Consider the following 11,571-nt stretch of genomic DNA (forward strand, 5'->3'; position numbering starts at 1 on the left):
GGTGGGCATGTGGAAGAATCTGCCCTTCTTGGCTGCCCCTTGTTAGTCTAACAGACTGGGCATGTGGCCTGGGGTCCCTTGAGCTGAAGTGTCTGTTGGGCAGAGGAACCTTGGGTTTGGCCATTTCAGGACACCTGGTGGTCAACCCCGCTGAGAGGGAGTGAGAAACACATCTGCCACCTGGGAGGTTGCCTGAAGAAGGCCCATGCATTTATATTTGTAGGCTGTGACTATGGTCAGCATACACTCACTTATTTCATAAATACGGGGAATAGAGTTTTAAGTTGGTGACTCAGTTGCAGGCGGTGGCGGGAACTGGAGGTGTTAGTGGCACCAACCCCGTGCAAATGACAGCCGATGTGAGCTCCTCCGGCACCGAAATATCTCCACTGTATCTTCCCCGCCATGAAGAAATGCGGCTGGCCACAGACCCTTACCCACCGAACATGGGACTCTGCCCGGCGGGGGTAGGGGATTGGGGCGCTCAAGGGCTGCGGGCCTGGAGGAGAGGCTCTCTGCCACTCAGACTAGGCAGCGCAGACTCCAGGTCTCGGATGAAGGGTCCCCAGGTAAGCTCCGCTTGCACATTCCTGTGCAGTCGTCTCCACCCTACAGATGCCCAGCAACTCTTCCTGTGCTGGGGGCCCGGTGTGTCTGAGGAACGCCACGTGGGGTTACAACGAGGAGAGTGTCCCACTCGCCACTCACTACGACTAAGTAATCGGCCTTCAGCCACAGACGCCCAGGTCCTTGCAGCCCGGGAACCCGCTGCCGACAGATATACGGACGGGTGGCTTTGGTGCGCCACGCGTGGGGCAGGGATAGCTGTGAAGGAGGTCTGTGCCCCCCATCTGGTCCCTGGCCCCAGGGGGGATAAACGCATCTCCCGGTCCTCTCTGCGCTTTGAACCTCCCCTCCCCCGCCAGGCCTATTTCAAACGAAACCCCTACCGCTTGGCACCATGTTTTGTGTTTCTACTTAGCTCAGTGAAGAGCCAGGCCTTGGTACGCGCATCTGGAAAGCGGAGATTTCCCTGGGGCTCGGGCGGGGATGGCGTGGGTCGACTTGATGTAAGACGACACCCACGGTGCCAGTTCCTGTTCTAGGGGCTTTGCAGGTTCCTCTCTCTCCCCAGTGAGAGCCTTCGTCCCTTAAATACGTTGCAGCAATCAGAGAGAGAAAAAAAAGCAAAATAAATAAATAAATAAATAAATAAATAAATAAATAGATAGATAGATAGATAGATAGATAAATAGATAAATAAAAATAACCGAATGGAACACGTTTGGAGAGAGGAGCAGAAAGACGGATTTTTAGTTCCAGGCGGCCCTAGTCGCTGGACATTGGTGTAACTTGTATTTGGCCTCAGTTTCTGCAGCTGTAAACTGAGAAGTAGGCCCACATCCAGGGGACTGGGACTGTTGAGAGGCAGAAGGCGTAGGTGCCCGGGCGGCGGGTGCTGCTGAGGTCCCGCTTTCCCGAGGACAGGGCTGCAGTGGGGCGCACATCTCCTAGGGCACGTGTGAGACAGTAAGACCCTGAGATCCGGCTCTGCGCGGGGGCAAGCTAGCCAGTATTTGGAAGCGCGCAAGGGCGGGGCCCAGGGCCGGGAGACGCCCTTTTGGCATGGGCCAATCAGCACCCGTCTATGAACGGCCAATGAGGAGGCGCCTTACAGCCAAGGCCGGCTCGGGAGCGAGGCTGCAGCGAGTGCGGCGCTGACAGAGACGCGCGGGCGCGAACCAGCTCGGACCCCGGGCCGCTGCCGCCATCACCGCTGTCCACCCAGTCGCCTCTCAGCCGCTTCCCCTCGCCATGGAGGCGAGGCCGCCGCCGCCGCCGCGGGACTCTGAGCCGCAGGCCGGGCGGCGTTCCTGAGGGCGTGTGGCGGGCCGAGACGCTGCCGCGGAACCGAGGCGGAGCCGCCGTCCTCGTCCCCAGCGGTCCCGCCCAGCGCCGGACTGGGTGAGTGTGTTCGCGGCCGCCGCCGCCCTAGGGGGCTTTGGAAGGCGGGGGCAGCTCCCGGGCGCGGGTGGGAGGGGCCCCTGGCTGGAGCCCCAATCCCTCTTTTCCGGTTAGAATCCTTCGGGCGTCTCCAATCGGCTCCCACATCCTTGCTCTGTCCGGAGGGGGGGCGGTCCCCGGAAACGTGCCGGACAGGGCGCCGACCCCTGTAGACTGCCCAGGAACTTTGCGTGCGTCCTCCTGGGGACAGGCCAGGGCGCTGCCGTAGTTCATTCTGAGAGAAGAAACTTGGAAAAGTGAGAACAGAATTTGCTCAGGTCCACTTAATGGGAAGAAAGAGGAAAACTCCTGGCATGAGAAAATAGCTCTTGCAGTGACCAACTTTTCTTTCCCTTAAAGCTCCCTTGGCCCCTCTCCCAGGCCCCTCTTTTTTCCACCCACTCCCAACTGTTGAGGCTGCTTAAGAAGGGAAATAAGGGCTCAGAGCTGCCCAGAATTCAAAATGAGCCAATTGGGAATGCAGATCCCCTCCTGTTTTACTTTTGGTAAATAAAGAATATCGTTTTCTGAAAAATTATTTCCTAATTGTATTTTCTGAAGGTAAAAATAATAATGGTAATCCTGAGCCCAATGTTGAGGGCTTTTTTTGAGCTCAGTGATGATGTTCGTAAGACAGGAAAAGAATGTTCAAAACGTCCCTAGGCTGGGTGAATGCCTTCAGGAGCCTTTGCCCAGGTTAGGAATTCCTGCTGTAGAACAAGTTACATCTCCCGGGAGATTCTTCACTTGCCACCTGCTTGTTGTGAAGGCAGCCTTAGAACCAGAAGATGGTGGGCGGGTAGAGGACTGAGGATGGAAGATGGGCGAACATCTTGCTGCCTGGCCACTCTTTCAAAAAGCACAGATCTGATGCTGTCACTTGTTTACTTAAAAACTCCCTTGCTCTCCTTTTCCCATGGGATGAATGAAGCTGAAAATGTCCTATCAAGCCATGCAAGGCCCCTGAACTTAGTCTTTTACATTTAGCTGAATCCTTCAATTCTCCTTGCCCTTATCCCTCTCCCTACCCATTCAGAGTTGTTTAATCCTTTCAATTGTCATGTAAGGGCTTATTCTAGAGAGCATTCCCATCCCAGATGGTCCAAGAAAGCTTTCATCCGAGGGAGACTTTGGGTCATGAAGAGTGCATAGGAGTGTGTGTGTGGTGGACAGGATACAACAAAGAAGGAGCAGCACAAATAGGCTTGGAGGTGGAAGGAACTTACTGTCCTTGGGGAGCCAGGGCCAGGTTAAACATAGTTGGAGTGGGTAGAGGGAAGAAGCGTGAGAAATGAGATTAGGTAAGCTTGAAGGGCTGTGTGTGCTGTGTTAGAGTTTAGGCAGTGGAAAGCCACTGGAGGATTTTAAAGGAGGTCAGGGACTTGAGCTGGCTGGGCTTTGAAAGGTCATTCAAGGCAGTGTGGAGCCAGGTGCTATTGCCCCTGCAATTTTGGAGGCAATGGCTTGGCCCCACAGAGGCAGAATCACAGCCTCTTACACCCAGAGGGAGGCCTGGAGAGAATCCTGCTCAGTTTTGAGAAAAGATAATAAATATATATAAGAAAAAAATTCCAGCAGTACAAGAGGGTATACAGAGAAAAATAAGTCTCTCTCCTACCCTGACCTCCCCAGAGATGGCCGGTTTCCAGTTTCTGTGCGTTACATAGACACTGTTCCTTTATAAAGACACGTCTACCTACTTCTTCCTCCGTGGTACATACCAGTTACACCTTGCTCTTTTTTACTTAACATATTTAGGAAATCATTCCATATTAGTATATATAGAGCCACTCATTCTCTTTATTAATATTCTTTGACTTATTTCATTGTATGGCTACACCATAATTTGTAACTAATCTTTGGGTTAAATAACATGTAAGTTGCTAGGTTTTTCTATTACAGTATTACAGTGAATGTTCTTGTACATACTTTATGTGCTTATGTGTAAAATTGTCTGAACAATGTATTTCTAGAAGTGGAAATAGTGGGTCAAAGGATATGTGTGCATTTTTAATTTTTAGACGTGTGGCCAAATCACCACCCCTTTGAAGATGTCCTAATTTATCCTTTCTGCCAAAAATGTGAATGAGACTCAGCATATCTTCATCAAGATATGCATCAGGATTGTCTGGGGTGCTTTTTTAGATATCATATGCTTACATTTCTCACATTTAGCTTCTTTTCCCCCATGTGAATCTAGTGTATTCCTTTCAATTTACAGAGGGAAACATTGAGGCTCAGAAAAATAAAGTGATTTGTGCAAGACAGTCAGTGTGGGTGGTGGTTGTTTTTAAAGCAGCTCTGATATTTGTATTTGCCCAACACCTTTCATTGGAGGTGCTCAGTCGATTTGTAAACATTGTTGCATTATTTTTCTCCACCTTCATGTGGAAAAAATGAGATACAGGTGAAGTTTGAGTTAATAAGCAGGAAGCTGGCCAAATATAGAATCTTGTCTTTTTACTTCTAGTTTAATAACTAATAAATGTTCCCAAATGCCAAAGCTGAAGAAATGTTTTTTTAGTGAGTCTGAGTACAACAGTAATATAACACTAACTTAATAAAACTGACTAGCAAATCCACAAATAACCCAACATTAAAATTTGCTTTAATGAAGTCTCTATAGAAAGAGAATTCCATTAAAAGTTAAACTATTTATTGTACTCTAAATTCATATCCATTTGTGTCAATGTATAGGCGTAGATTTTTTTTTATAGTTAATCAGTACATACGGAATGATTTTTGTATTGAATAGCTTCAACTATTTTATATTCATTTATGTGTCTTTATTATTTTAAGTCACAGAATGTGCATTGATAGCTGTAGTTCGTGCACTCTATTTTTTTATTTTTGTTTTTTCTCCTTTTTACTATTATAAATGATACTTCTGAGCACCCTTGTGCAGGTATTCTTTTGGATTATTTTCTTGGACTCTTACCTCTAAAGTGGGTTCAGGGAGTCAGGATATGGCTTCAGTACTGAATTCCTCTCTGGGAAGGTTGAAGTAATTTACAGCACCATCAGCAATTGATGTAGCCCTGACAATCCAGCCAATGCTATTACAAACAAGAGCCAATATTTGATGTTATTAATTTAAAACAAATGTAATGGTACTTTGAATTAGGTTTAATTTACGTTTATTTAGGAAAAAAGACCAGTAGCTCTTTAGATTTTGAAATTAAATACAATGCTGTGATATATATCTTATCCAAGAGTTATGTGGCTAAAATTAACTTATTTTTGAAGAAAGGCATTGTTGATGGGACAGAAATATTGTGGAAATTTAGGATAAGATCATATTGGTATGAAACATAAAACTAGATGCTGTTCAATTGAAAATACCAGACATTGTGCCAGGAGTTGGGGGATACTCCAGAGTATCATGGATGTAATGTCTCTCCTCATGACACTTACAGAGCTAAAGCAGTAGACAGACATTAATCATCTTATGGTAATTACAAATATAATCAAAGAGGAAGAATAGGATGTCTTGGGAGTGCCAGAGAAGTTCAACAGGAAACAGCATTTGCAGGTGAACAGTGCTTAACAAAGGTCCTAAGCTGGGAAGGGGTTTGGTACCTTAGGGCAAAGCTTCGCTAACTTGAATATTCACAGGAACCATCTGGGGATCTTGTTAAAATGCCAAGTCCTGATTCAGTAGGTCTGGGGTGGGACTTGGGATTCTGCATGACTAACCAGCTCCCAGGTGAGACAGATGCTGCTGGTGGGTGTATCACACTTGGAGTAGCAGAGGCCTAATTGAGAGCTTGGTGAACACCAGAAACTGACCAACATGAATAGGAGGGGGTAGTTCTCCACCCTGACTGCACTTTAGATTTACCCTGGGGAACTTATAAAAAAATCAGCTATGCAAATGTCCTACTCCCAGGTATTTTTATTTAATTGGTCTAGTGTGGGATCTGAGAATGTGTATGTATATATGTTTTAACTCCCCAGGTGATTTTGATATGCAGCCAGGGTTGAGAGCCACTGGACTAGAGAGGCAGGGGCCAGAATTGAGGGCCCCATACACCATGCAAGGATTTTGGACTTTATCCTGAAGGTAGAGCTAAGCCATTGAATGATTTTAAGGAGAGTGAACTGATCAGATTTGCAGTTGTAAAAAGTTCACTGCAGCTGCAATCTAGAAGGTAGTTTTCATAGTCAGGTTGATAAGATGATTTACTGTTGGAAGAAAATTTTAGAGCTCTTTCTTATTTTTATCTAAAAATAATAAAACGTTAAATTTAGGGATTCTATTGGCATCTTCTTGGGTCTGTAGGTCCAACAGTGTTAACATGCTAATTTTGAATGTCCTGAAGGAAGAAAGAGGAGTTCTTCAGTGAGCAGTCATATTCACACATTTGCTTTCAGCGTATTGCAACATATTGATAACAGTTTATATTATCTAGTTCTCATTAAACCTTCACAAAATGGACAAGAGGCTTAAAATGATTTCTGCAAAGAAACCAGTGATTGAAGAAAATACTAATAATGCAAGCACAAGCAAACAAAATAGCAGAGCTGATCCTTGTCCATCTCCTATTATGAACTCTTAGTGAGCTATTAAATCAGATTAAATAAGTCAGCCTTTATTACATTGGAAATATCAAGAACCTATTTAAAACATGGATTTACTTCATCTGTCATTAATAGGAATCTTACTTTAAGAGTATGTAGAACCTTGAGATGTTAAATAATAAAATATGAGTCTATCACTGGCACCAAGACTTTTGAAAATTAAGCATCTGGAGCATAAAGAGAACCTCTACATTCCCCCGCCCCCCCAATGATGTTTAAAGTCATAGGCTATTTAATCATACGCTGTACAAAATTTTACTAACCTAATGATTAAAATATATATTTTAAGTTTCTTGTTCTTAAAAAGACTAAAAGACACATGCCATTGGCAAGTTCTTCCTGTCTTGTCCCCCTGCCACCACCAAAAAGAGCACCTACTTAATAAAAAGACTGATATAGTACATGGAAAATAATATATCAAGAAAACAAAGTGCTTTCCTTTGTCAACAAATACTTTTGTAAGATGCGTAGAAAATGTTGACAATTTGACCAAACAATATTAACATAAATTTTGCAGTGTGAGAGATTTGCTATATAGTTATAAAAGTATAGAAGCTTCTAGCATGTCTTAGTATATGCGAGATTCTCTTTTAATAATTAAATCCAAAGAAAATCCATTATTTTGTGAGCTACTAGAGGAAAGTTGTACTATATGGAATAATTGTCTAAATGTAAACTACTGATAGAACAGCTGCTTTGACTGAATAAAAAATGAAGTTCATTCAGTGCCTCTTCATGGCTGTTTAGGCAGTATAACACTTGTTGGTTATCTTGTAATAGAGTTGTGGATATTATGCATTTTTCTTTAAAAAAAAAAAAATCAGAGTTTTCCTGATAAGTGGCTACCTGGCAAATGTTCTTTGAAAAATTAATATCCTTAATCTGTCTCTTCAAGTGAAGGTATTGTTTTAATAGTGAATGAGAAAGTAACTGCTTTTTTCTTAGAAAGGTACTATGAGATAGCATTTTCTTTGTAATTAAAAAAAAATGAGCTCTTTGGAGCTGTAATTTACATACCATAAAATTCACCCTTTTAAAATGTACAGTTCAGTGGTTTTTAGTGCATTCATGGAGTTGTGCAACTATCACCTTATCCAATTTCAGAACATTTACATCATCCTAAGAAGCAACTCGGCACCCCGTCCCCCGTTAGCTTCACTCTCCATTCCTCCCTCCCCTCACCCCCTTGCAACCACTAATCTTTCCGTCTCTGGATTTGCCTATTCTGGACATTTCATATAAAATGGAATCCTACAATATGTGGCCTTTATGACTGGATTCTTTTACTTAGCACGATGTTTTTTGGGGGTGGGGGGGTGGTTCCATGTTGTAGCATGTATCAGTACTTCATTCCTTTTTATAGTTAATAATATAATATTCCATTGTATGGACATACCACACTTTATTTAACCATTCATCAGTTAGTGAACATTTGAGTTTCTACTTTTTTGGCTATTATGAATAATGCTGCTATGAATTTTCATATACACGTTACTGTTTTTATTTCTTTTGGATATATACCTAGGATTAGAATTACTGGGTTAAATGGTAATAACTCTTTAACTTTTAGAGGAGCTGCCAAACTTTATTCTAAAGCAGTTGCACCATTTTACATTTTTAGCAGCAATGCACAAGGGTTCCAGTTTCTCCACATCTTCACTAGCACCTGTTATTCTGTCTTTTTATTATAGCTATCTTAGTGGGTGTGAAGTGATATCTTATTGTGGTTTTGATTTGCATTCCTCTAATGACTCACAGTTTCATTCTGATTTTATTGCACCTATAAAAATTCATAATTTTACACTTGATAAGCTTGGAAACATAAATTTGTTACCTGCTAAAAATCTCCAAATGTATTCCAAAATAGTGTCCAGATAATCTATGTAATAAAGGGCCTAAGCATTGATATCAGAGGCTCTTCAAACTGTTAGGGAGCTTTATAATAGAAGAATCAGACTGACAGTCTTCTGATCAATCATAACATCTCCAAAATGGGAATAACCAAATCTTACGTTCCTCGATGTAGCACTATAGGAAAAATGTAACATCATTCATTAAATGTTCTCCCTTCCTATCAAATCAACCCTGACTCTGATTAATCCTCTAGCTCTAACAACCAGTTTACAGAATATAATTAGAAAATTCAGAATGTGAGAAATTCTATAGTATAGATGAACCCAACAACTTCAAATAAATGGCAAGAAAAAAGTTTAGAAAATATTACAGATTAGAAAAGACTTGAGACATTAATGTGTGGACCTTGTTTAGATCTTGCTTCATACAAACCAACTATAAAAAGATATTTATGAGAGCATTGGGAGTAATTTGAATACCACTTGTATATTAGGTGATTTTTTTAAACAATTATTTAAAAAATTTAAGGTATGATAATAGTATTAAAAGAATAGAGGTAATAGAGATAAATGCTGATTTATGGATGAAATGATGTCAGGCATGCTCTTTAAAATAATTCATTGTTTGGAGGGTTATAGGTAGTGTACCATATACTGATAATTATCGAAGCTGAATAATGGATATATAAGGGTTTATTATAGAGTTTGTTTTACTTTTGTGTATGTTTCAAAATTCCTATAGTGAAAAGTTAAAAAAAATACTCCAAGTGAATAGTTTTAGTGGGTTTCAAATCTATTTGTTAGAAATAAAAGACTAACTTTTCTGATTAGTTTTCAGGAGTAATTGCATCAGGGAAGATGGACATTTTCTAGCCCAATTTAAAGGAAAATGTATAATTGAATGAGTTTGGAAACCTAAATATCATGATTTAGTAATCACAACCATAGCACTTCTACCTTTTGGACTCATGTTTCTTTTTAATACCCATTAAAAGCAAGTATTGATTTGAAACTTACTTTCAGATAGCTCTATAAAAAAATATATTAAAACGAGAATTTTCAAACCTAATGAAAATATGTGATCATGGATCACACTAAAATGCTTTTAAAAGAAGGTTAATATTAATATTTTAAGGATAGCAGTAATGGTTTTATGCTTACTCTTACAAATTCACATAAAACATATTATTTTATTACATTTGAAAAAGAATGTTTTGTTGTATTCATATGTATTAGTACCTTTGTCATATTTTTAGGTGAACATACGTTCCGAATGTGCACATTGGTTGGTTGACTGGCTGGTGTGTAGTCAAAAGATTTGATTGTCATTACTGTGAAGTATAAACTGGACAGCACAGAGACGAATTTAGTGATTGTTAGAGCAGATTTGGCTAGGGAAAATGATGTTCTGGATTGGTTTGGGGTAGGGGGAGTGGTGATGTGAATGGAAATATGTGGATAAGTATGATTTAAGTAGTAGAAGCATTAGTAGGGTTCCAGGTATCTGGGTTTTTGGAAGAGATGATAGTGAATTGAGCTTTTTGAGTGTGGGAAGAAGTTGAAACCTAGCTGCTGTGAATTGTGCAAGTAGTTCTCAAATATTGATTGACAAATAGCTTAACCAGCAATTAGTTTTTAAACATTGGTTGACAGGTGGCGTAATATCGTATTGTAACTGTATTAATTCAGACCATTAATAAAGAGAATGTCTTTCATTGATGTATTAGCAGTACTTTTACCAGAGCAATATGGAATAGTTCCAGGACTTCCACTGTTCTTCTAAAAGGAATTGGGGGTATATGAGGAGGGAGGCAGAGTTTTTACAGGGATGCTTCTGTTCTGGTGGCCCTTTCCATGATGTGAATGCTTTACCTACCTGTCAGGGAGTGAGGCCAATCCCTGAAATCAGTGCTCCTTACTTCCCACCTGGACTTGCTAATTTTGTTAACAGGGGCTGAATTCACAATGACTTCCAGCTAGTGTTTCTTTCCCCAGCCTGGGTTGTTAGCCTGGCCCAGCATCTTGCTACTAGTTGGTAGAAGTCATAGAAGATCCTTTTTCTTCTGTTCAGCAGTCCCCAGTCTTTTTTGGCACCAGAGACCAGTGCTCCTTTGAGAAACTAATGCCTGATGATCTGAGGTAGAGCTGAGGCAGCGATGCTAGCGCTTGGGAGCAGCTGCAAATACAGGTGAAATTTCGCTCCCTTGCCCCGGCCCTCCATTCAGCTCCTGCTGTGCGGTCTAGTACCATTCAGCGGCCTGGGGGTTGGGAATCCCTGCTATAGTTCATATCCAGTTAAACAATAGTGCTATTGGCAGCAATTGTAAACCTCTAAGGTGGTCATTTTCAATAGTGGTTTCTGACTGTGGTGGGGAGGAGGTAAGTTTGAAAAAGCCCTTTTGAAGAAAAAGGAAAAAACATAGGTTTTTGTTTTTCAATCAGTGTTTGTATTTTTAAGTTTCCTTCATTTAAAGTCAAGTGTGCATTTGAATGATTAATACTTGTACATGTTAAAATAGATAATATTAGAAATATACAGTAAAAGGTAATTCTCTTTCCCCTACCTTCCACATTTTCCTTTCCGGAGGCATCCCAGGTACTATGAACAGTACTTGTGAAACTTTCTGGAAATAATACATGCCCATATAAGAGTTACTTAAGTTAGACATTTCAACTTACAATAAAGGAGGGTATGAGAATTTTATGTTTATCAAAAGGAATGAGTGTTAGGACAGATTGAGATGTGTTCTTACCTTTGGTGGGGGTTTATATGGTGTTCAGTTCTGTTTCTCCAGTGTAGTGGGAGAAATTGCTTAAATACTTCATACTTTTTCAGTTGAACTTAGTTTTCAAAGGTTCTTCTTTGAAGAAGTTTGCTGTAGGGCAAGTAGTAGTTAACAGCAGCTTGGTTATCTGTGTTTTTGATGTCTGAGTGGGGCTTTGGTTGCATGGAAAGGACTATTTAAAATTACTTGGGCTTCAAATTAATACTCGTATTTAGCAAATTAAAAACCTAGTTTTCTTTTAGTTTTGTTACTGTAGGCATTGTAATTTTTTTTATAGAAATAAGAACAGTAACTTTCATTCTCTTTAATTAGCTTTAATTCAAGCTTAACAGATTAAATACTTTCAT

The 11,571-nt window shown here is 41.0% G+C and overlaps 1 protein-coding gene across 3 annotated transcripts in view; it reads left to right on the forward strand.

Annotated features, from left to right (window-relative positions):
- The first annotated feature begins 1,677 nt into the window (after positions 1–1,677).
- The window catches only part of PTPRA (protein tyrosine phosphatase, receptor type A), a 114,793-nt gene continuing 104,899 nt past the window's right edge, over positions 1,678–11,571 (forward strand). Inside the window, exon 1 of one of the 3 annotated variants that reach the window (XM_023537077.1) lies at positions 1,678–1,965. The gene's annotated coding sequence lies outside the window, so the exon portion shown is untranslated. The remainder of the gene's footprint in view (positions 1,966–11,571) is intronic. The other 2 variants (XM_023537072.1, XM_023537075.1) reach the window with 2 other exon arrangements.

The sequence above is a fragment of the Pteropus vampyrus genome, unplaced genomic scaffold (assembly GCF_000151845.1).
Source record: "Pteropus vampyrus isolate Shadow unplaced genomic scaffold, Pvam_2.0 Scaffold7, whole genome shotgun sequence".
NCBI classification, from domain to species: Eukaryota; Metazoa; Chordata; class Mammalia; order Chiroptera; family Pteropodidae; genus Pteropus; species Pteropus vampyrus.